Source organism: Saimiri boliviensis, chromosome Y, assembly GCF_048565385.1.
Source record: "Saimiri boliviensis isolate mSaiBol1 chromosome Y, mSaiBol1.pri, whole genome shotgun sequence".
NCBI lineage: Eukaryota > Metazoa > Chordata > Mammalia > Primates > Cebidae > Saimiri > Saimiri boliviensis.
The window spans coordinates 10,035,698-10,062,132 of NC_133471.1; the positions used below are offsets into that span (position 1 = coordinate 10,035,698).

Below are 26,435 nucleotides of genomic sequence, written 5' to 3' on the forward strand. Positions count from 1 at the left end.
ATTGTCGACTGTATTTCAGGTATAACTTGTTTTCTTTGGAGCATTAAATACTGCTTTGGTATTTTGTTACACAAATAAAGCACAGATCCCTTTTTATCATTATATTCATTATTAGTTAAATTGACATGCAAATGTAGAAACATTCCAGAGTCTGGGCTTCCAGTATTTCTTTTCATCCTCTGAAAGGTAAATTATTTTTCCCCAAAATACACAGTGACATCTAAGGTCGCATTGAATGTCCTGCCACTTTTGTTCATCTAGTTTTATCAATTTCTGCAAAGCATCTTCGGGGTAATAACTTTGACTATCCCTATAAACTCTTCTGTATTAGAAAGCATCATGATGAAACATTGAATAATTGTGGTCACAAAATCCATTTACCGTCTTTCTGTCTTTGAATATTTTTTCCAATGCTGAATATTTGCTTTTATTGTTTTGTAGCTAAAAGTAATGCTGGGAAACCAAAGACAAGCATTCATTAGAATAAGTGATTCGGTCACAATCAATTGCTATTTTAACTTTTTTTTTTTTAAGTTATGCTTTTGAAAGCGTCCAGCCATAAATTAAAATAATCTCCAAGATATTATTTTTTTCCCCTGGTTCTAAGGTGACCAGCTTTCCTAGAGAGTGAACCATACCACAAGAAAAAAGATGTGATAAATATGTTTATGTGTGTTATTTTAACCTAAAACACGTAAAAGAGGCATTTCTTTGAAATTAGATATTAGAGTGCATAGTTTACTTTGCAGCATCATGAATACTCTTATTTTCAAAAGCAGTGTCAATTAACACTTACTAATACAAATAAAAAGATATTTAAAAAAAATTACGATTTTTTAAGAAAGGTTTTATTTTAAACTGGTTTTAGATTCATGCCGAAGTTGGGAAGAAAATGCAGATTTCCTGTGTAGACCCAACCTAGTTTACTTCTGTATTAACATGTCGACGCATATCAGATATGTTATTGACACTTTTATTTTATTTTATTATTTATTTATTTATTTTGATGGAGTCTTGCTCTGTCATTTAGATTGGAGTGCAATACCACGATCTTGGCTCAATGCAACTTCCGCATCCCATGTTTACCTGATTCTCCTGCTTCAGCCTTCCAAGTAACTGGGATGACAGGCGCCCACCAGCATACGTGGCTAATTATTTGCGTTTTTAGTAGAGATGGGGTTTTGCCATGTTGGCCAGGCTGATCTGGAACTCCTGATCTGACACGATTTACTCTTCTCAGCCTACTACCAAAGTTCTGGGATAACAGGCATAAGCCACCATGCCTAGCTGAGTAATTGGTGTATTTTGTTAGGTGGGGTATTTGTTCAGGTATTTACCCAGTTTTAAAATCACATATGTATTTTGTAAATATCTTTTCAGGTCTGTCTTGTCTTTTTGTTCTCTAAATACGGTTTTTCATAGTACAATCTTTAGTTTTATAAAGTCTTGGTTATCAATATTTTCATGAATTGGCATTTGATGTTGTGTGATAAAAGTCAACAGTAAACCCAACATCACATAGATTTCTTTTAGAGTTTTTATAGTTTTGCATTTCAGATTACAGCCTCTTTCTATGGACTATTTTGAGTAGTTAAGGGGTATCTTTTATGGTTTTAATTATGAGTCATGATGTTAAGCATCTTTTCATGTGCTTTTTGGTGAAGTGTGTATTAAAGTCCTTTGTCTATTTTTAGGTTGTGTTGTCTTTGTTGTTGAGTTATAAAAGTTATTTACACATTCTGGATAACAGACATGTCTGAAATATCCAATGTGTTGTTAGGGTTTGTGGTTTGTGTTTAGGGGTTTGGGGTTAGGTTTGGGTTAGGGTTAGGGTTTTTGGGTTATGGTTGGGGTTGGGTTTTGGGATGGGGTTTAGGTTTAGGGTTAGGGTTTTAGGGTTAGGCTTGGGTTGGGGTTAGGGGTTAGAGTTAGGTTTAGGGTTTAGGGTTAGGGTTAGGTTAATGGAAGCAGAGGAGAGGGGTCCTTTAGGGGAAGAGGTCACATTCCTAAGGAGGGCAGGGAAGTCTGTTTCCTGATACGACTCTCTAAAATCCTGTTTTTCTTCCTGGACCTGGGAATTGATTCTCCAATAATTAAACAAGATAGACTCCAAGCTTATCTCTTGGTGGGGGTTGAATTCCTCTGTAGACTTAAGTTGAGTCTGTGCTTTGGGTTTCTCAACCTCTCCAGTCAGCATGCAATTCAGGAGGTAGAGAAGGACAAGTGGCCCCCCATCCATGGGCCCAGGAAGCCACTGTGGAAGCATGTCGTTTTAGAGCACCACCCTAGCTTTACCTCCTCTGGTGTTCTGGCACTGGGTATGTATTAGAGATAGCAAAATTTGCAGAGCTGACCTCAAGGATTCCAAACTAATTTCCAGACCTGTAGGGGTCATGGGTTCTGCTGTGGCCAGTGTGAACATGCTCCAAGTGGATGGAGGGAAGGGCATTGTCTTTGTCAGACAGAATTTCTAATTATGGAAGGAACTCTGCTTCCTCGATGATTGAACTGACTTTTGTGGGGGTGAGAATAAATGAGCATACTTGGGCTCCAATTGTCATGGCCACAGGGTGGAACTGAGGTCTAGGCCCAGGTGCCGGAAAGCCTCTAGCAAACACCAGGCATCTGGTTGTTTTAGTGCAGAAGAGGAGCCAGAAGGATTGGGATACCCCACTGGACCTGTTTGTGGGGCAGCAGGTGAGGGTGGAATTCCAGTTGGAGGGTCAACCCAGCCAAGCAGAGGAAGGGGAGGAGAGGGTTTGTTTCAGAAAGAGCATAGCCCTCTCAGTTTCCTGGGAAATGTGTAGTCTGGAGGATGTGGGCCCTGGTGGGATCCTCCTGTGCCGTCCCTGCCCCCTGCTCTTCCTGTGACGTATGCTGTTCTGGGCTCTCCCTTTCTTCAGAGTTTAGCTACATGGGGTAGATTAGTACCAAGAGTGGGTATCCTCACAGCACGTCTTTAAGTAACATCCCAGAGCCCTGCTTCTGGATGCTGACAACATGAACATCATCCAGAAGCAAGGGCAGCCTATGCCAGAGTGGAGGGGTTGGAGAAAGATTTATCAAACAGTTGAGATGGGTGCAGGGAATGCAACATGATCAGACAGGGTCTTGCCTCAAGGAGCCTCATGTAGGGACATCACACAGGGATGACCTTCAACTACAGTGGGGTAGCAAGGCTGTGGGCAGAGCAGGCAACACATGGGTACCTCTTCACAGAGACAGCAGGAAGAGGATGGGCATCATTTTTCCATCTCAGCTTCAGACTCCAGGAATCTGTGCCAATACATTTACTCCAGCCCTGGCCTATGACCACTGCCCAACCCTTGGGTCCTGTCAATTCAGGCCCCTGCTCCCATTTCCAGACCCATCTTCTGTCACAGCTTCCATGACCCCAGGCTCCAGGTGCGTCTAGGGTACCAGGGTCTGCATTTCTTCCTCTTCCCCCAGCTGACAGAAGAACTTGCTGGACAAGTGTCCACTTAAATAGCAACTTCCACCCTATCCACCTCAATGGCTGCCAGCCTACTGAATGGGCTAGAAGAACCAGGATATGCTTCCCTGCCCCCATTACAAAAGACAAAATTAGACCAGGTGTGTTGGCTCATGCCTCTCATCCCAGAACTTTGGGAGGCCAAAATCAGTGGATCACTTGAGGCTGAAAGTTTGAGACTAGCCTGACCAACATGGTGAGACCCTGTCTCTACTAAAAATACAAAAATCAGGCCGGGAGTGGTGGCTCACGCCTGTAATCCCAGCACTTTGGGAGGCTGAGGCCGGTGGATCACTAGGTCAAGAGATCGAGACCATCCTGGCCAAGATGATGAAACCTTGTCTCTACTAAAAATAAAAATAAAAAATAAGCTGGGCATGTTGGTGGGCGCCTGTAGTTCCAGCTACTCAGGAGGCTGAGGCGGGAGAATCACTTGAACCCACGAGTCGGAGGTTGCAGTGAGCTGAGGTTGTGCCACTGCACTCCAGCCTGACAAATGGTAACAGACTGAGATTCTGTCTCGAAAAAAAAAAAAAAAAAAAAAAAAATTAGTGAGATGTGGTGACACATGCTTGTAATCCCAGCTACTTGGGAGGCTGAAGCAGGAGGATCGCTTGAACTCAGGAGGTGTAGGTAGCAGTCAGCCGTCATCACACTACTGCACTCCAGCCTGGGTGACAGACTAAGATGCCATCTCAAAAAAAAAAAAAAAAAAAAAAAAAAAAAGTTTATATAATGAGCTCTGTGTAATTGTATAAGGTCAACTTGGAGAGTGTGCTTCATGTCACAGAGGAGCCCACGGCTACCTAGCCAGCCTCCCTGATGGTGGCCTGCTCTGGTCTAAAATTCTGCTTGGTGTTACGTGAGTGCTCAGGGGATAAGGGCCAGGGAGGGTGAAGGGCTGAGCCTGTCTGAAGACCCTCCTGTGGGTGTGGCAGAGCCTGTGGCCTGAGGCAGGGCTCCAAGTGCAGGGCAGCCCACAGCTTCACAGTGGCCCAGGAAACCAGGGCAGGCAGGCCACGAGGCACAGTAGCCATCTGGGCCAGAGCTTGACGTTGAGGCCGTGGAAGAGATAGGGATCTCAGAAGAGACCAAAAAGTGACCCATGGACAGAAGGCTATGACCACAGACCCAATCTGGGAGAGGCTGTGCAGGGCAGTGATGTCAGCCAGGCTCCCCAGCAGGACTGGGAGTGTCAGGGGCAGCTCTGTCCCAGGTTGCAGACACTGGGTTTCCCTCCTGCTCTCACAACCATCCTGTGAGCGGGTGTTGTTTGAGCTATGGTGAGGCCTCCCTGGTGACATCCAGGAGCAGGGAGGCTGCAGGTCGGGATATGTGCACCTGCCTGGACTGATTGGCCCTGTGGTCCAGGATGGAGGAAGGGACCTCTTCCTTCAGCCACCCCATCCCACTCCTTGCTCTCAAGCCATCTGCTTCTGGGTTAGCCTATGGCCGGCCTGGCCTGATTCTACGCAGATGTGGGTGTTTCTCCACAGTTGGTGTAGCGGTCATTCTTCTTGGGGCCTAGGTCAGCTCTTAGGTGTGGCTGTTGTGCCTGGGCTTCCTTACGGTCCTGGTAATTATTCTAACCCTGCCTTCACATATCCCAAGAGGTGGCTGACTGTCTTCCCCATCTTTCCGGTAACTGCTGCAAGAAGGAACAGACACTGCTGCAGATAACTTGTCATGGTGTTTCATGCTGTGCCTGGTGGTGACAGGCTGCACGCAACATTCTAGGGAAGGGTGAGACTTCCTGATCATCAGTCTTAATGGGGGACTGTCCTGTGGGTACCTGGATACACTGCCGGGAGTGGTGTGTAGTGGGGTTAGTGTAGTGCCCACTGTCCATTGAGGATGTGCATGTTTCTTAAGGGTGTGCTTGATGTAGTTTGCATGCATGTCTGTTTTTATTTCTCCTTCCTTATCACTAATCAGTCTTGTATAACTAGGCTGGCCCTGCTTCCTGCCTAGGGGTTATCCTGCCTAGTAGCATCTGGAACTGCAAATGGGGTGATAGGGCATCAGCAGACTTCCCACGCTCAAGTACTTTCTGACACCCAGCCCCTCATCTCCAGCCAACCTCTGGCCCCCCCAGAGATCCTGGGGCTCAGGCCTCACACTTCAGCATGGGGGCTTTGCCCTTCTGGTGATCCTCTTCCTTGGGACAGATATCCTGCTACCATCCTTGTCCACCTTCCTGGGGCAGAACCCTGTGATGGGTCTTTAAGAAGACAAAAAGGAGAGAGAATACATAGAGGCTGGGCACGGTGGCTCACACCTGTAATTCCAAGACTTTGGGAGGTCAAGACAGGTGGACCCATTGAGGTCAGGAGTTCAAAACCAGCCTGGCCAAAATGGTGAAACCCCGTCACTACTAAAAATACAAAACAACTATCCGGGTGTGGCGGCGGACACTTGTAGTCCCAGCTACCTGGGAGTCCAAGGCAGGAGAATCACTTGAACCAGAAAGGCAGAGGTTGCAGTGAGCCAAGATTGCACCACCGCCCTCCAGCCTGAGCAACAGAGGGAGACTCCATTAAAAAAAAAAAAAAAAAAAAAAAAAAAAAAAAATTATGTAGAGGTTGTCTGTGTGACCCTGGGCAAGCCATCTCCCCTTCTCAGGACTCAGCTCCTTGACTGTGAATGCGAATAACAAGTTCTCTCAACCCTGACTCCACTGTGGGGGTGTGGGGAGATGGGCTGGCTGAGGCAGATGTGGAGACCTACCTGAGTCAGAGTACAGGATCTAAGTTTGAGGGTGCACCTCGCACACTGCAGTCATGAGTTTTGCTGGGTCAAATGGCTTTTCTGAGCTTCAGTTTCTTATGAGTAAAGCCTGGGCAATGGTGCCCAGTGTCTTTCTTTCTTTTTTCTTTTTTTTTTTTTTAAAGAAATTTACAAAATTTACAAAAAAAAAAAAAATTGTAATTTAGGTTTTGGGGTACATGTGAAGAACATGCAAGATTGTTGGATAGGTACACACATGGCAGTGTGATTTGCTGCCTTCCTCGCACTCACCTATATCTGTCATTTCTCCCAATGCTATCTCTCTCCACCCCTACCCCAGTGTGTGATGCTCCCCTCCCTGTGTCGTGTTCTTGTTGTTCAACCCCTGCCCATGTGTGAGAACATGCAGTGTTTGATTTTCTACTCGTGTCAGTTTGCTGAGAATGATAGTTTTCAGGTTCGTTCATGTCCATACAAAGGACACGAACTCATTGTTTTTTATGGCTGTGTATTATTCTATGATATATATGGGAATATATCCAAAGGATTATAAATCGTTCTACTATAAGGACACTTGCAAACGAATGTCTTTTGCAGCATGGTTTACAATAGCAAAGACCTGGAACCAACCCAAATGCCCGTCAATGAAAGACTGGACAGGTTGCCCAGTGTCTTTCACAGGACACTGTGTGAGTGGGGAGCACCCCTCCAGAGCAATTCATGGGGAGCACCCCTCCAGAGTGGGATGGTTCACTCGCACAGGGCCCTCAGCCCAGTCCTTTGCAGGCTGGACCTTGGAGAGTGAGGCCCTGAGGCAAGTCATGGGCACCTGGCTCCTGGCCTGCATCTGCATCTGAACATGTGTCTGCTCAGGAGTCTCCATCCCAGGGGAAGGACGAGCTGAGGGCTGGGCACTGGTGTCTGTGTGAGATGGGTGGAGAACTAGGGCATGTCTGGGGGACTGGATTGTCCTCTGTTGAGCCCCTAGGAAAAAGTTTGGCCCAAACTACTGGGGCATGTCCTCTAGGGGTCAGCCTGGACCTCAGTCTCTAGTCTCCGACGTATACCTCCCTACCTTCAGCGTCTGGATTGACCTTAGTCTCATTTCTTTCATCCTCTTGACACCTCTCTGAGTCTAAGTGGCCCAGGCACCATGAGTCAGAGCTCATCACTTCCCAGGCCTATCAGTGCTTCCCTGAATAGATTCTGGGATCATTGACTGGTGACTGCCCTGCGAAGGTGTCAACCATAAGATCCCCCCAACCCTCCAGCTCAGCTCTGCCCTGAAGCACTTACCGTTGGCTCCCAACCATCATTATTTCCAGGGCCAAGGGCTGAAACCTTTACCTGCCTCACCAACAACATCCTGAGGATCCATTGCCACTGGTCTGCCTCAGAGCTGGCCTAGGGCTCCAGCACCTGGCTCCTCTTTACCAGCTGAGGATGGAGGGCCATGACCACCTGGACAGGGATGAGGGAGAGGTCTCCAGGATTGCAGCAGTTGCCCCAGAACAGTGTAGCAGCCCCGTGGTTCTGATACACACCCTTTCTAGCAACCAGGTGCCTGGTGGCACACATAAGTGCATGTTGCAGGGCAGTGAGTGCACTCTACTGCTGCCACCCGAGGCGGTGATCCTGCCATCCAACAATTTCACCATCACTTTCCACCACTGCATGTTTGGGAGGGAGCTGGTCAGCCTGGTGGACCCACAGTACCTGCCCCAGAGACACGGTGAACAGCAGCTATAGGTCTGGGATGGACACCTTGGCAAGAATATCCTGGCTGCCTGGTAGCTGGGGGCAACACCCCAGTGGCCCAGTGAGTGTTCTCAGTCCCTGCCAAGTGAGATCCAGGGCTGGGGGCAGGGTGGCCCCTGGGAGGCGAGGGCCCACATAGTTACTGCAGGGGCAGGGATTTAGCATTAAATAAAGATGCAGGGCTGCTAGTTGGGGCACGGCTACCATTTAAGTCATGGGAAATGCTCTTCAGTCATCCCAGGAAGGACTCCAATAATATGTTGGGAAGAACTTCCAGCAGTTGACTGAGAAGGAAAGGGAAGCAATATTTAGAAACCACCTAATCACGCTGTGGAGGCCAGTGGAAGTGATTGCTGTCCTGTCCCACCTGGGGCTTTACTGGACCCGTCTTCCAGTCAGGTGTCTGGTTGGAGAGGGTCTTGACAATCCCCCTTGGGAATCTTTCAGATCTCCAGTCTTGGGTGTGCTGACTGACAGACCCAGACCCATGGACCTTCAGCCTCACATGGATTCACTCTGTTCCAGTTAAGCTGGATCCTCCCTCCGACTTGCAGAGCAAGGCCAGCACTGGCACGCTGACCTGGATCATCAGTCCTGCCTTGGAGCCAATGACCACACTTCTCAGCTATGAGCTGGCCTTCAAGAAGAAGGAAGAGGTAACACTTTGGCTGGTTTTCTCCAGAGTCCTCTCTCCTGGGAACAGCAGCCCAGGGCAGAATCCCCACTCTACACAGGGAGATGTCAACTGGCAGTAATGAGGAGGGGAGGAACTAGAGCTAGGTGTGTGTGTACATACACATATACTGACATGCACATGTGTACGCTTTGTGTGCGTGCATGGGAGTTAGGGTGAGTGTGCCTGTCTCTGTGGGTGTGTGCCCATAAGTGTGGTGAGTGTGCATGTATGTACTTATGTGTGCACGCATGGAAATGTGCACACTTACGTGTTTGCACACCCATGTTTGCGTGTTTATATGTAAGTGTACATGAAAGTGTGCCAGTGCCTGGTGTTTGTATATGTGAGAGTGCGTGTGTGGATGAGTGTGTATGCAACTGTGGTGAGTGTGGTGAGTGTGCTCATGCATAAATGCATGTGCTGTGGATATGAGTCTGCATGCAACTGTGACGAGTGTGAAAGCGTCCCTGTAGATGTTTGCCTGCGTGTGCATATGTGTATCTGGGGCAAATGCAGCTGTGTCTGTGTGTGAGTTTCAGTGTCAAAGTATGCCTTCTCTGTGTGTGCACAAATGAATGTGGCAAGTGCGCCTGTAGGTTAACACAGGCGTGTTATATGCATATAATAATACATGTGTGTATTCTCGATGGTTGAAGGTTGAAGCCCCACCTTCAGTCCCTGCTAACTGTCTCCACCCCCACAGCGGGCCCAGCACAGGGATCACATTGTTGGAGTTACTGGGCTTATACTTGAAGCCTTTGAGCTGAGCTGAACCCTGGCTTTATTCATGAGGCCAGGCTGTGTGTCCAGATGGCCATGATGGAGGATGACATGGCGGAGGAGGAACGTTATACAGGCCAGTGGAGCTAGTGGAGCCAGCCTGTGTGCTTCCAGGCTCCCCAGAGAAAAGGTGGGCATTGCTTTGGCTCCTGCACTTCTAGAGTCTGGGCTGTGTGTCCTCTACCCTGTTCACCTCACCCCCACACCCTTTCAACCTCCTGGAAGCACCCTCCTTGAAGCAGTCATGCTCCAGTTGACACCCATCCTCTGTAGCTCTGAGGTCTAAATGGAGGAAGCAAACACCTGTCAACGCTGGGGCTTCCTGAGAACTTGTAGTCAGTGGCACCTGTTAGGACTGAGGTCGGCAGGGCTGCACACCAGGGCTGGTGCTCCTGCATGGAGGCTGGATGTGACCTCAGTGTCCTTAGTGAGAGCTGGGCTGACCCTTGTGCATTGCAGTGCTGAGAGGTCCCATGGACCTTATGACCCAACATGTGGAAGATGGGATGAGTGAGGCCCAGGTATATGGCTCATAAACAAGGTCCTTCAACAGGTGACACAAACCTTCAAGGCCCATCACAAATCTTCCACTTTGGCCCAGGGCACTGAACGGTGCACCTTTGCCATGTAGGTTTGTGGGGAGCCTCCTGGCACTGAGGCTGCTCACAACCCTGTGCCCTTCCTGCCCATAGGTCCTCTGATCCCACCCTTGGGGCACCCAGACAACATCCTTGTTGCTGTGTCTGTCTTTCTCCTGCTGACTGGCCTGATCTACTTTCTGTTCAACCTGCCACCCAGGTAGGTAGCTGGTGTGTGTGTGTGTGTGTGTGTGTGTGTGTGTGTGTGTGCATGCGCGCACACTTGTATGAAAGGGTAAGGGTGTACATATCTTACTGTACGTGTGAAGATGTATCTCTATGTGCATGTGTGAGTGTGAGGTGGGTGGGGTATCAAGGGCCACCCCTGTCTGGTTTCCTCCCTTCCCCTCTCCACTGTCGAGGTTAACAGTGGAGTGGGCTTCTCCAGTCTTCCCCGTGGGACAGAAGAGGGTTCTCAAGTTGCCAGGGGAGAGAAGGGAAGGGGCATCTAGGGCAGAGGCTGAAGATAAGGACAGCTTGGTCCCAACCAAACCCAGAATCATGGAGATCAGGAGCCCAAGGTCCTGGTCTCCTGCTTCTGGAGGAGCTCTGTTCGTTCATCTGCTCACACATTCTACAAAAGGACATTTGGGGCATCTGGTGTGCATGGGACCCTGTTCTCACCCTGGCAGATGTGTTAGAGAACAAGCTGGACAAGGGCACTCCTTAAATAAACCATCATGCCTCATGCACCACATGTCAGGTTTCAAGAGAGGGTGCTGGGGCCATGTCAGGGAGTAGATGTGAAAAAGAGGGTGTGGGGACAGGGGTGTTGGCTGGGGCCAAGTGGGAGGGCACTCGGCTTCTCCTTGGAGCAAAGGAAAGTATGAAACTGTGTGATACAACCTACTTTATCTTTTGAGGAATGGATCGCTGGACAAGGGGACATGGGAGACCTTCTGGAGGCAAATGTGCACCAATAGGGTACCCACCAGGAGATGATTTGGCTTGAGCCAGCCGAAGAAGTGGAGAAAGAGCAAAGAAGAGGGAATTGCAGGGTCTTAGGAGGAGAAATAGAGGGGACATGTGGCTGGTTGAGATATAAGTGGTGACCCCTGAGGTGGGGAAAATGGGAACAGCCTTGTTGGGAAGTTGGTGAGGTCTCTTTGGACCTGCTGGGTTGGAGCCCCAGGTGACACCCTTTTGGGAGAGTCAGTGGATCCTCAGCAGCAAGTCTGGTGCTCAGGGAGACACTGGGTGGCGTGGGAGCTGCAGACCTCCTGCTGATGACAAAGACAAGTTTCTGGAGGTGCCAGCTCCCTCTGTGGACTGAGGACACAGCCGGTAACTCTCTGTTCTGAACCTGCCATTGCAGGTCACGCTGTCAAGGACGTGTGCCTCGGCATAAATCAGTCCCATGTGGCCATTAGGCAAGGAGGCCCAGATGGGTCCTGACCCGAGAGTGGGTTGGGATGTGATGAGATGGAAGAGAGGCTCAGCCTCTGCAGTGACCTCAGTCCACTTGCGTTGCCATAGGCCTCTGACTGGCCCCTTCTGGCCTCAGGGTGAAGAGAACCTTCTACCAGAACGTGCCCTCTCCAGCGGCATTCTTCCAGCCCCTCTACAATATGCACAATGGGAACTTCCAGGTGGGTGCAGAGACCGTGGCAGGGTGTGGGGGGCAGGGGTTCACTAGAACACTGGCCTGCTCAACATGTTGGCTTTCATGAGGGCTGGCGGCCAGTGTGGGAGCTTTGTTTATGCTTGGAGTCCTTTTTGTATATTAAGTGAATTTCGATTTATACCATGTCTCAAATGGGGAAAAATTCGTTTTATTTTTCCATTGCTGATGCCTTTTTGTTCTCCTGTCTCCAGTTCCGTTGTTGATGGAAAAAAAATGTAAATGTCTAATGACTTATCTCTGTCTCCTCTGGTTTGTACCTGTCTGCACCCACCACATGCCTCACCTCCTCCTCCTGTGAAGTTGTTTGTGGGGAAAGGTCTGTGGTGGATGCACTGCCATTGGGACTCTCACTGCCACTGGGCTCCTGCTCTGCCTAGTCCCCTGGTCCCCCTCGGATCACACTTTCCTCCCTCCCCCCAATGTTGGGCTCTCAACCGAGGAACCAGTGAGCAACTGGGCTGGAGGTTCATGCCCTCTGGGTGGGAGGAGGGGGAGAGAAAGGGCTCCAGTGATCTCTGGTTTTTCCCTTTAGACTCCTCATTTTGGGCAGAGGACAAGAAGCAGTGAGTGTTCCTTCCTGTGGTCTGAACCAAGTTGGCCCCTCTTCTCCAGGATCTTCCCTGCTGGATGCCCTCGGGCATCCCTGGACCCTCTGTGGCAAGGATGTTCCCTCAACACCACGGCTCCTGCTTACTGTGCAGAAAAATCCTTTTCTCGCTCAATAAGGAGCCTAGTTTTCAAGATTTTTGTCCAAAAATAGAATTTGAAACATGAACTGACACCTGGCTTCTTTCAGAGTCCCCCTCTTTTCCTAAGGTGGTAGGTGTGACTCTTAAGAACCTGGGCAGCTGAGAACAAGGCTGAGTAGGGCACAAATTGTGATGGTCACCTGGACTGTCATCCTGTTGCAGGCACCAGCCCTTCCCTAGAGAACCAGGGCACTTGCCAGGGGTTATTTAGACCTTGGGCGGGGATCTAGTGCCATAGGTTGTTCTCCAGAAAGTAGTGCAATGATGGAGGGTGTGGTGTGTGTGGTGCATGGGCTGGAGGCTCCTGGTCCCACCAAGGGAACAGCTTCTTTTTGGATGTAGGGGGCCCCCTGTGGCCCCACAGAAGGATTCAGTTCTGCTGGTCTTAGCCAAGTGCTTTGAAAGTCACCAGTCCTGACAGCGACTCTTGTGTGTGTGTGTGTACCTGTGGGTCAGGTAGGAGTGCCCAGTCTCAGTAGCTGATGAAAGGCCCTGAGGCACATGCTGTCAGACGTTGGCTCTATCCTGGGCAGATACCACCATCTGTACCTTGGTTCAGGCTGTTGTGAGCACCAAGCCCTTTGCTGGGGGAGTCATGAGGGCCCAAAGGGACTCAGGGTTCCATGTTCAGGCTGCGATGGTACATGGAGCAATGACAGAATGTTCAAGACACAGGTGCTGTTTGGCCTCTGGGTGTGGACTTCAGGAGGGCTTCCTGGAGGAGGAGGGAGGCTGGGCTTGCCAGAAAGGAGGCAGCTGCTCCCACGATGAGTTCTGAACATGCTGCCTGAGCCCTTCCTTCCTCCCACACTCTGTTCCAGACTTGGATGGAGGTCCACAGGACCAGCGTGCTGCTGAATCAAGACTGTGAAGGCACCTCACGAGGAGCCTTGGAACCCTGCATCCAGGAGGCCATTGCACTGTTCACCTGTGGCCCACTGTATCCTTGAAAATCTGTGTGTCTGGAGGAAGGAGAGGGCACAGCCGCTTGCCTATCTGCCACAGGAGGACTGGACCCCCATGTCCCCCACCAGGCCAGCTCCCCCAAACTCAGACAGCAGCAGCAGGAGCAGTGACTACTCTGGTGTCTTGGTCTGCTATGGGGGACGCCATCCCTCAACCTTCCGTAGAAACATGCAGAGCTCTGGGCCCATCCCAACCCTGGCCTGTGGCCTTTCCTGTGAGCATCAGGGCTTGGAGACCCATCAAGAAGGTTCCTGGATGCTGGCTGATCACTGCCAGAGGACTGGGCTGCATGAGGACCTCCAGGGAATGTTGCTCCCTCCTGTCTTCAACAAGTCTCGGTCCTGGACATTCTACATCCCTGATGTATCATGTCCGTTTGGGAGAAAGGACTGAAGTCTCTGGAGTCCTTCTCTGGGACTGAACCTACTGAGAAGGGGCCCCCTAGCAGTGGTCAGAGGTCCTGTCTGGATGGAGGGTTGAGCTGGTCCCAGTGTTCTCCTAATCCTCCTTTCTAGAGATTAAAAGGGGCTTGATGGCTGTTGCAAGGTATTAATAACTGGGAGGAGGGGTCAGAAGAGTAGTGAGGGGTGGGGTTTGACCAGCCCTGGGCTTTCTGGGCTCTAGAACTAGCACAGTGGAGGCTCAATGACTTCTGGGGACAGCGGTGCCTTAAGGAGGGTGCCATGCATAATTTATGGGTTAGGAGAGTGTCATCACAAATATGGGGGACGGTGATCAGATGCATTAAAGAATCAGGCTAACACATACATTGCGTGATTAGTAAATGGCAATAAGCTCTTCTTTGGGTGGAGACTTTAGTATTATCATGAGGCCAGGGGTAAGTATTATCATAAGGCAATGGTCATTCTCCTGGCCTTGTGCACCAGCAGATGATAGGGTCAACTACATTATGGTGGGATGATGATGCTTTTATTTTTTTCTCAGACAGTTGGCAAGGTCTAGTCAGCTAGTATGGCACCTGGAGGGTGATGCTGCAAGGTCTGGTGGTCAGTGGGCATGTATGGAACATGTTAGTGGGAGTGGGCCAAGTCCCATTTCTGCTCTGTCTCAGCAGGCGTATGCTCCCTCTGAAGATACTAAGGAAGGATCCGTTTCAGGCCTCTCTTCATCTTCTGTTACTTTCTTGGCTTGTGACAGCAAAGCTCCAATCTTTTTTGTTTTGTTGCCCAGGCTGGTGTGCAGTGGCACAATCTTGGCTCAATGCAACCTCCATTTCACCTCCCGGGTTCAAGCGATTCTCCTGACTCAGCCTCTGGAGTAGATAGGATTACAGGCACCTGCTACTGTGCCTGGCTAGTTTTTGTATTTTTAGTAGAGACGGTATTTCAATGTGTTGGCCAGGCTGATCTCAAACTCCTGACATCAAGTAACGCACCTGCCTTGGCCTCCTAAAGTATTGGAATTACAGGTGTCAGCCACCATGACTGGTTAAAGCTCCAGTCTTTAAATGGATTTTTCCCTGTCTGCATTTGTTTCTAAATCCCGCCCCTGCCAAGTTTTATTTATTTTCCTTTATCTATTTATTTGTTTGTTTGTTTGTTTGTTTGTTTGTTTGTTTTTTGAGACGAAGTCTCAGTCTCTCTCGCCCAGGCACAATCTCGGCTTTACAGCAGGAGCATAGCCCTGCTGACACAGAGCAGATCTCAGCTCACTGTGACCTCCATCGTCCAGCAATTCTCCTGCCTCAGCCTCCTGAGAGCTGGGATTACAGTTGCATGCCATCACATCCAGCTAATTTTTGTATTTTTAGTAGAGTTGGGGTGTCACCATGTTGGTCAGGCTGGTCTTGAACTCCTGAACTCGTGATCCACCTGCCTTGGACTCCCAAACTTCTGGGATTACGGGTGTGAGACATCAGGCCTAGCCAAATTTCCCCTTTTAAAAATCATGATCATAATGGATTAAGGCTGGCCTTAACAATTTACTCCTAACTTGATCATCTGCAAAGATACTATTTCCGTATAAGGACATATTCACAGGTACTGGGATTAGGACTTCAACCTGGGGGCTTGACTATTGGTTTCACACACCATAGCCTCTCCTAGTGTGTCCCATCCTCTTCCTGGGTGTCCCAGGCAGAACACAGGAGGGCCTGAATGCAGGACTTTAGGCTGGCATTGGGATGATGATCTGCCTAGCTAGGGCTGTGACCAGACTCAGATAGGAGGTGGGACCTGACTCCTGAGGCAAGATTTGAAATCTGGACCAGATTACGGACGAGCTGATACAGGAAAATGGCAAAAGCACCCCTCCATAAGACACACCCACCAGTGCCATGTGAGTTTGCCATTCCATGGTAACACCTGGAAAATACTGTCCTTTTCCATGACAATCACCTGAAAGTTACTGCCCTTTTTCTAGAAGTGTCTAAATAACCTGCCCCTTAATTTGCATATAATTAAAAGTGGGTATAAATATGATTGCAGAACTGCCTCTGAGCTGCTACTTGGCTCACTGCCTATGGGGTATCCCTGCTCCATAAGGGTGTCCCCTGCTGCTGCTATGCACAGCTGCTTCGATAAAACTTGCTGTCTAACACAACCGACTTGCTCTTGAATTCTTCCCTGGGTGGAGCCAAAAGCCCTCCTGTATTAAGCCCCAATTTCTGGACTCACCTTCCCTGAATCAAGAGTGCTCTGGTGTTGGGAGCACTCAAATTTTGAAGGTAGGGTGAAAGGGAGGCTGTTTTCTCTCTGGGTCCTGAGCTCCCTTGGAGTCTGTGATGCTCCCTGCAACCTGAGCCAAAAGAATTACCTGTAGCCTGAGGCCCCTAAAGGCAAAAGCCCCTTCTGTGTCAGATAGGCAGCCCTTCTACCCTGCATGACTGCAGAGCTTCTGGGGTTCTGTGGGGAGCCTCAACAGAGCTGGATCCCGGTCTGTGGAGATGAAGCAGGCCCCAGAATACATCTTTAACATACAGATAGTGGGAGGGTATGGATGGAAGAAAGGTACAGGCATCCTCAGCTCTAATCTAACCAAGTATAAAAATAGGAGTGTGAATACACTTCCTGGAGATAGGCTCTGGGGAGTCCTGGGCTGGTTTATATATAACAGGATCTGTGTGGCTCATGAGGCTCCTTGTGGAACCTGGGCTACCTCATGATCACACAAACGACCCCACAGTTGGGATGCCGCTCCTGTGTGGACCGAACACATCTTCATTCAACTCACGAACTTTCCCTAAGTGGCCCCTGGATACCTGGTTCTGGGCTGGAACCTGAGTGTGAAGCCACTGGAGGCTGAGTCATTGTAGGTGAGTTAGTCACCTTAGCCTGGCTGTCCTCTCTGCATAGAGCACTAGCCATACCTAGCAGACCGATATGAGTTCACCTGAGCAAGACACCTGCACACAGTGGTACTCAGAAAAAGCTAATAATTCCTTATTGAAATGAGACGGGGCGGGCATGGTGGCTCATGCCTGTAATCTCAGCATTTTGTGAGGCCAAGGCAAGCAGATTGCTTGAGCCAGAAGTTTGAGACGAGTCTGGGCAACACGGCACAATCCCATGTCTACAAAAAACACAAAAGTCATTAGCTGAGCATGGAGGTTCTTGCCTGGAATCCTAGGTATTGAGGAAGCTGAGGCAGAAAGGCTGATTAAGCCTTGGGAGGCAAAGGTTGCAGTGAGTCGAGATTGTGCCACTGCACTCCAGCTCGGGTGACAGAATGACACCCTGTCTCAAAAAAAAGAGAGAGAGGAAAAAGAGAGGTGCGACAACTCTTGGTGATCATGTGATGAGGTGTGGTTTATAGCAGGGCAAGTTGCAAGACACTATGAGCCCGAGGAGGTGTTGCTGATCACTGGGCATCTGTGAAGGCCTCAGAGAGAAAGTGACCTGGACCCAAAATTACCACGCTGTGGGTTTAGGAGCTGGTAGACGGTGTGGTTGGAGCACAGGTCCATTGTGTGGTTGGACACGCACAGGCAGCACTGGACTGTGGACAAACTTGAATGCCAGGCCAATTCCTGGTGAAGGAACACTAAGGGACTGGGTTTTCCTCTTTTTATTTATTTTATTTTTATTATTATCTATTTATTTATTTTGAGACGGGATCTTGCTCTGCCGCCCATTCTGGAGTGCAGTGCTGAGATCTTGGCTCACTGCAACTTCCGCCTCCCAGGTTCAAGCAATTCTCCTGCCTCAGCTTCCTGAGTAGCTGTGATTACAGGGGCACACCACCATGTCCGGCTAATTTTTTTTTTTTTTTTTTTTTTTTTTTTTTTTTTTTTTTTAGTAGAGACAGGGTTTCACCACGTTGACCGGGTTGGTCTCGAACTCCTGACCTTGTGATTTGTCTGCCTCAGCCTCTTAAAGTGCTGGGATTACAGGCGTGAGCCACCACACCCAGCCTCCTCCTTTTATTGAAGTAAAAATCACATACTATAAAATTAACTGTTTTAAGACGTACAATTCAGTGACATTGCGTGCATGCACAATATTGTGCAACCATCACCTGTTAGTTCCAAAATATTTATATCATCCCAAAAGGAAGAGCCACCTATTAAGCAGCTAAGACCTAATCTGCCCTAACCTCTGACCCCTGACCACCACTCACCTGCTTTCTATTGCTATGGATACCTATTCTGGATATTTCATATGAATGGAAACATATAGTCTCTAGTGTTTTGTGTACGGCTTCTTCCAGGTTGTAGCAAATATGAGCACCTCAATCCTTTTTACGACTCAATATTATTATTCATATTATTGTATAGATATACCACATTTTGTTTGTTGAGTCATCTCTTGATGGACATTTCCATTTTTTTGGTTATTGTGAATAGGGCTGCTATGAACACTTATGTATGTGTTTTTTTTTTTTTTTTTTTTTTTTTGAATACTTGTTTTCAATTCTTTTATGATGTGTCTAGAAAAGAAATTGCTGGGTCCTATGGTAATTTTATGTTTAGCCTTTTGCAGAACCTCCAAACTTTTCCATAGGCTGTGCCAGTTTACATTCCCATCGGCAATGTTCACATTTCTTCACTTCTTTGTCAACACTTGTTAGTTTCTGTTTGTTTTGTGTTTTTGAGATGGAGTCTCACGGTGTCACTCAGGCTGGAGTGTGGTGGCACAATCACAGCTTGCTGCAACCTCTGCCTCCCAGGTTCAAGAAATTCTCCTGCCTCAGGCTCCCCAGTAGTTGGCATTACAGGTGTGTGCCACCACTCCTGGCTAAGTTTTGTATTTTTAGTAGATATAGGGTTTTACCATGTTGGCTAGGCTGGTCTCGAAATCCTGGCCTCAAGCGATCTGCCCGCATCGACCTCCCAAAATGCTAGGATGGCAGGCATGAACCATTGCTCCCAGACTTCTTGTTGTTGTTTTTGGTAATAATTCTTCTAATGGGTGTCAAGTGGTATCTTATTGTAATTTTTATTTGCTTTTCCCTGATGGCTGGTAACGTTGAGCATGTTTTCATGTGCACTTTGTGTATCTTCTCTGGAGACAAGTCTTTTCAAGTCTTCTTCCCATTATAAAACTGTGTTGTTTGTCTTTTTGTTGAGATCTTTATATGTTCTGGATATTATACCTTTATGAGATATGACTTGCAATGTTTTTCTCCCATATAATTGGTTTCATTTTCACTTTCTTGGTAGTGTCCTTTGATGTACCACGCTTAAAATTTTTTACCTAAGTTTTAAATTTTGATGAAGTCCAACATATCTATTTTTTCTTTTGTTTCCTGTGCTCTTTGGTGTCATACTTAAAATCATTGCTAAATCCAAAGCCCATAAACACGTGGAAAGAGGCTCAATATCACTTGCCATTAGATCAATGAAAATCAAAACCACAATGAGATACCATTTCATACTCTTTGGAGTAACTATCTTTTTTTTAAAAAAAATGGAAACTAACCTAGTGCCATGGAACGACACACTTAAAAATGTTTAAAATGGTAACTATTATGTCATGTGTCTTTCCCCATAACAAATGATTAAAACGGTAAATTATGCCACACAGAGCACAGTCTTCTCAAGAACTTATCCTGAAATAGTTCCATGTATGACGAAAGGAGACCCTTATCTCCTAAAGTGACAAGTAGCCTTTTTGTTCATCCTGCCACTGCATCCCGCAGGCTCTCTCACACACACCCAGCACAGTCGCACCCACCTGAGTCCACTCCCACCTGGCCCATTGTGCCTCCTTCCATCAATCTATTCCCCTGTTTAACTCATCCCTCTACCCCATACAAACCACTGCCAATCACAGATCTGTTTAACATCTCTGTAGTTTTTCCTTTGGGATCATGCAGTGTGTGATCTCTTCTGACTGCCTTCTTTCACTTAGTGATGTGTATGTCAATTCATCCATATCTTTGCATGGCTTCATATATCACCCCTTTCTCTCTCTTTCTCTTTTTAATTTTGAGACGGAGTCTTGCTCTGTTGTCAGGCTGGAGTGCAGTGGTGCGATCTCAGCTCACTGCAATCTCCACCTCCCAGGTTCAAGCAATTCCCCTGTTTCAGCCTCCCAAGTAGCTGGGACTATGGGTAGGAGCCACCACACCTGGCTAATTTTTCCTATGTTAGTAGAAACGAGGTTTCACCATGTTGGCCAGGATGGCCTTGATCTCCTGACCTCAGATCACTCCTTTCTCTTACTGAATAGCATTCCATTCCATGGATATACCCAGCTTGGTTATTCGTTCACCTATTGAAGGCCCACTTGACTCCTTAAAGTATTTGGCCATTATGAAGAGATCAGCTGTACATAATTGCATATTGGTCTTCATTTGGACCTAAGTTTACGAAGCAGTTGTCTATATAGCTAGGAGTGCAACTGCTGGCTTTTATGGTGAGAAAATGTTTAGCTTTGAGAAAAATCTGCCAAATTGCCTTCTGAAGCCGCTGTACCGTTATATATTCCAGTAGCACTGAATGAGAGTTCCTGTTGCAATTTTTATCGCATTAAAAAAAGATTTTAGCCATTTTAGTAGATGTTCAGTGGTTCACATTGTTACATTAATTTGCTTTTCCCTCATGCCAAGTGCTATTGAGCATTATTTTGGATGCTTGTTTGCCATCTGTGTATTTTTCTTTTCTTTCTTTCTGTCTTTCTTTTTCTCGAGGCAGAGTCTTCCTCTGTTGACTGGGCTGGAGTGCAGTGGCATCAGCTCAGCTCACTACAACCTCTGCCTCCCAGGTTCAAGCAATTCTCCTGCCTCAGCCTCCTGAGTAGCTGGTATTACGGGCACGTGCTACCACGCCTGTCTAATTTTTGTATTTTTAGTAGAGATGAGGTTTTGCCATGCTGCTGGTCAGGCTTTTCTTGAACTCCTGGCCTCAAGTAATCACCTGCATCCACTGCCTAAAGTGTTGGGATTACAGGCATGAGCCTCTACACCCAGGCATAGCATCTGTATTTTTTTGGTGAGGTGTCTTTATATTTTAATTCAGGCTTTTTTTTTTTTTTTTTTTTTTTTTTTTTTTCTTCTGCTTCTTCTTGTTGAGTGTTAGAATTTCTTTGTAAATTTTGCCCACAAGGCTTTTTCAGGGTTGTTTTGTGAATATTTTCTCTCAGTGTGTGACTTGTTTTTTGATTCTCTTAACAAGATGTTTCACAGAGTAGTCATTTTAAATTTTAATGAAGTCCACATTATCATTTATTTCTTTTATGGACTGGCTTTTGATATTGTATCTAAGAAGTCATCACCAACCCAGTCATGTGGATTTTCTTCTGTAACTTTACAATTTTATATTTGAAAATTTAAGTCTACAGACTGTCTTGAATGTTTTTTTGGGGGATTGACTATGAGGTTTTGGTCTACGTTCATTTTTTTTCCCTGTGGTTTCTGATTGCTCTGTCACCATTTGTTGAACAGACTTTTATTTCCCCAATGAATTGCTTTTGCCCCTTTGACAAAATAAGTTGACTGTACTTACTCAGGGTTTTGGGGTTCTGTATTGTGTTCTGTTTATCTGTCTGTCCATTCCTTCAACAATATCACTCTCGTCATTACTTTAGCTTTGTGGTGAAGCTAACATTAATGAGTGTGCTGTTCCTACACAAGGAGTATTTACATTCATTTATATATTTATTTATTCTTCTCATCCGTGATCCAAGGTTTTCTGAATGCATATTTGTATGTATTTTGTTAGATTTATGCCTATAAATTCACTTGTGGGGGTGTTATTGCAGATGGTATTTTTTTTTAAATTTCAAGTTCAAATTATTCCTATGCATTGTTGCTGATAGACAGAAAATCAGGCATTACACCTGTAATCCTAGCACTTTGGAAGGCCTACTTGGGAGGATCGCTGGAGCTTGGGAGTTCTAGGCCAGCTTGGGTGTCATAGCTAGACCTGCCACAACCCTAAAAAATGTAAATAAATAAATAAAAGAAAATCAGATGGTTCCAGGTGTGGTGGTGCACACCTGTAATCCCAGTGCATTGGGAGGCTGGGGCTGGAGAATCTCTTAGAACCCGGGAGCTGGAGGCTGAAACTGGGAGTTGCGATTATGCCACTGCACTCCAGCATGGGCAATAAGAGTGAGACCCTCTCTCTTAAAAAGAAAAGAAAGAAAATCAAGTAACTTTCATCTACTGATCATTTTTTTTTTTTTTTTTTTTTTTTTTTTCCTCTTTTGAGACAGAGTCTGGCTCTGTCACCCAGGCTGGAGTGCAGTGACAGGATCTTGGCTCACTGCAATCTCCACCTCACGGGTTCAAGCAATTCCCCTGCTTTAGTTTGCTGAGTAGCTGGGATTACTGGGCACCGCTGCTTTAGCTTGCTGAGTAGCGGGGCACCATGCCCAGCCAACTTTAGTATTTTTAATAGAGATCAGGTTGTGCAATGTTAGCCCGGTTGGTCTTGAACTCCTGACCTCAAGTGACCCGCCCGCCTTGCCCACTCAAAGTGATGAGATTACAGGCGTAAACAAATCATTTTCTTTGCTTGCTACCTCCGTGCGTTCGGATCAAGGCATGGGACAGCGGATTCGATTTCAGTTCAGTTCAAATGGAGATCATTAAAAACTCTGGAGACAACAGATGCTGGAGAGGATGTGGAGAAATAGGAACACTTTTACTTTGGCGAGAGTGTAAATTAGTTCAACCATTGTGGAAGACAGTGTGGCGATTCCTCAGGGACCTAGATATAGAAATTCCGTTTGACACAACAATTCCATTACTGGGCATATATCCAAAGGATTATAAATCGATTGAAAATATGACTATTGCGATTAGCATCCTGCATCTCTAACAACCCAGTGCTGTAACCCTCTGAACTTTTTATGTCTTGCAAAGTTATTAGAACTTCTTAAGCCATACCACTCAGAGGGACTGCAAAATACATATTGACATCTCCTTTAGGATGTCCTTAGAGAATTCAAGGAAAAGAAGTTAAATAATTCAAAAGTGCTTTTGTGTACAGCTATTTAGCACTAGAGGGTAAGGTTAGAGATAGATCATAACGATAGTAATAGGGTTAGGGTTAGGGTCTGGGTCAGAGTCATGGCTGGAAGGATGGTTTAGAGGTAGGGTCATGGTCAGGTTCAAGATCTCAAAGTCAGGGTCAGAATTAGGGACCAGGGTAGGGATCCGTGTTAGTTAAGGTCAGGGTCAAAGTCTAGGGACAGGACAGGGTTAGGGTTAGAACCAGAGCTTTGTTCTCCTCAGGACCCAACGGAGTAGAGGCCATGGCTTTGGAGCACCTGGTAGCATGTCCACGTTGAAGACCAAAGTTTTGTTCTCCTCAAGACGGACCTGGGGAGATGTGGCTACAGGCCATGTGAGGAAGGTGAGGCAAAAACTTCCTGTATGCTCTTGGCTTTACTTTCACATATTACATTCTCCAAGTCTTGTTTTCAAAAGCAGCCCTTGCTTGAGACTTTGACTGCTCCTCACTCATAGTGTGCCATAATATATTGTAAGATTTGGCTTTGTTTCCGGGGTGATATCTTAGTATAGATAAAGGAGAAATGCTTAGAGCCGCCATGAGGACAGCTGAGATGAAAGCTGGAGATGGGCGGGCATCTTTCAAGTCACCCCAAGCCTGAGGCTGGTGGAAACATGTCCACCCTCTGTAAGCACTTTTGTTCATGTTTTTATTACTCATTTCTCTTACAGTGTTAAAGTAGTCAAAACAGTATTAAAAAGTGAAAAGTAGGCATATTAAAACTTGCAACATTATTTAAGTTTAAATATATTAATTGTACCTCATCAACGTTTTTTATTTTGTTCATAAAGTGTAAGGTTAATTGGCAATACTTGTAATAGTAGATAGAATAATGTCTGTTTTACAAACATTGCATCCTCCATTACACGTATGAACCCCAAAAATCTGAAACAGGTCTCAGATTTTTTAGGGAGTTTATTTTGCCAAGTTTGAGGATGTGTGCCCATGATGCATCTTCAGGAGGTCCTGACATGTGCCCAAGGTGGCAGGGCACAGCTTGGTTTTATACATTTCAGGGAGACATCGGAAATCAATCATTATGTGTAAGATATGTACATTTATGTGCATTGGTTCAGTCCGGAAATCAATATATGTACATTGGTTCAGTCCAGAAAGGTGAGACAACCTGAAGAGAAGGCGAGACAGGGGGCTTCTGGATTATAGTTTGATAAGAGACAAATGATTTCATTCTTTGGAGTTCCCATTACCCTTTCCAAATGAGGCAATCAGATATGCATATATCTCTGCGAGCAGACAGGTGACTTTGAATAGAATGGGAGGTAGGCTAGCCCTAAGCAGTTCCCAGCTTGACTTTTTTCTTTACCTTAGTGATTTTGGGTGCCCAAGATTTATTTTCCTTTCACAAGGTTTAGCATGTTTTCCTATGAGCATTAAGTATTCACTGTGTATTTTATTAAATGAGGCACAGATTTTACAAAAATCAACTTCATGACTGGCTATATAGACATAATTACATAGAAGTTCAACTAAATTTGGAAACATTCCAGAGTTTGGGTTTCCAATAATTCTCTGTGATTCTTTAAAAGGTAAAGTGTTTTTTCCCCATAAAACATAGAAACATCTAAAATCACCCATAGAATGTCCTGCCATTTTTGTTTCTCTAGTTTCCTCATTTTCTGCAAAGGTTCATTTAGGAAATTGACTTGGAATATCCTTTTAAGCTCTTCTGTTTTAGAAAACCTGTTGAAACATTGAATCATCATGATCACAAGTTCGGTTCACATTCTTTCTTTGAATATTTTTTACTCAGTTGACAATGTTTGATTCCAGTGTATTATGGCTAAAAGATAGGCACTGGAACAAAATAAAGACAATAAGTATTTGGAGTAAGTGATCCAGTCATAATGAATCAATTTGCCATTGGAATCTATTTTTACAAAGTCACTCTTTTAAAAATGTTTAGCCATAAATTGAAACAGAGTCTGTAAGGTTATTTATTTATTTATTTATTTATTTATTTATTTATTTATTTTTTTAGCATGGTCTAAGGTGAAAAGCATTGTAGAGAATGAACCCAGGACACAACCACGGCATAAGAAAAAAAAAAAAAATAAATAACTAAGTTTATACATATGTGTTACTACTGTAACAAACATGTAAAGAACATTTATTTTTATTTATCAGTCTGTATTATTTAATTTTTTGTGTCATATATGTTCTTATTAAAAAAAAAAACAGGACTAGTTAACTGTCAATTACTAGCAATTCATGGTATAAATAATTAAACAAGGAAGTGTTCAAAAGATTATAATGGTTTAAATATTTATTTTACAGCAGTTTTTGACATACACAGAAATTGAAAGAAAAAAAATGCATACATTTCCCATGTAGCTCCAACCTAGTTTTCTCTCTCAATAACATCTTCTATCAGTGTGTCTCACATGTCCTGTTAATATCTTACATAATTTGTTATACTTAATGAACAAAAATAGACTATTATTAACTAAAGTTCATACTTCATTTGTGTTCTCTTAGTTCTGTCTTACTCTGACCCAGCATTTCATCCAGGATCCCACATGGCATGTTAATCATCACGTCCCTATGGCTCTTCCTGGCTGTGGTTCAACATGGAATATTTCTTATAATTGGACTGAGGTTATGAGTCTGGAAGTAGTAGAACACAGAGGTGAAGTGCTGTCCTTGTCATTTCATGTTCTCAAGGTGAACTCTCACCTTTGATGTTAACTTGGATCATCTGACAGAGCTAGCATTTGTCAGGTTTCTCCTGTGAAGTCACTTTTCCTCCTTGTCCACATTGCATGTGTTCTTCTCGAGTAAGTTACTACGTAAAGACCATACTTATGGAGTGAGGAGTTAGCTCCACCTTCTTGATGGCTGAGTGTGTACATCAATTATTTGGAATTCTTTTGCAAAGAAGATTTCTATTCAACTCCACTTGCTTATTCACCTACGTATACAAATGCACCTAGATAATTACTTGAAGCTTTAGTTAGTATTAAACAGTAAAGCATTATGTTGCACAATTCATTCCTGTGTTGGTCATTGGTAGCTCTCTTTGGCTCCAATTTTTCTTTGACATATTTCAGGGTTTTTTACTACTGACTTTCTGATACTTTGAGTGTATCCCGGCTCATATATTTACTGTCCCAGTTCGAGTATCAGACATCTCTTCAGAAAGCCTGATTCCATTTTGAATGGTAGGAAAACTTACATCTGGCTGCCAAATGAGCACATCGTATCTTGTCCCTCATTAGCAGTGCTGGGAAGTATAGGTGTGTGTGTAACCTACCTATACACATCTAATTACAAAGATTTCTGTGGGAACTGTATGTATCTATATTGAACTAAATATAAGTTTATGTTGATGTGTCCACCTCTGATCTACTATCACATGAATAATTCTAGCCTTCTCCCCTTGCTTATTTGTAACTACCCACTTCAACAGCGAGAGACCTAGTTTCTACCATCTGTGACTTATGTAACTCATTGCTTGATTCCAGATACAGATACTGTGGTTTTACAATTCTTCACGATTACCCTTCTTGAAAAGAACTTTATAAAATGGAATCCCGTGATGAAGTACACTTCATTTGCCTTCTGCCTACAGATTCTGTTCATTTT

General features: G+C 45.8%; 1 pseudogene; it reads left to right on the forward strand.

Annotated features, from left to right (window-relative positions):
- The window catches only part of LOC141583064 (interleukin-9 receptor-like), a 36,116-nt pseudogene that overhangs the window by 2,159 nt on the left and 7,522 nt on the right, over positions 1–26,435 (forward strand).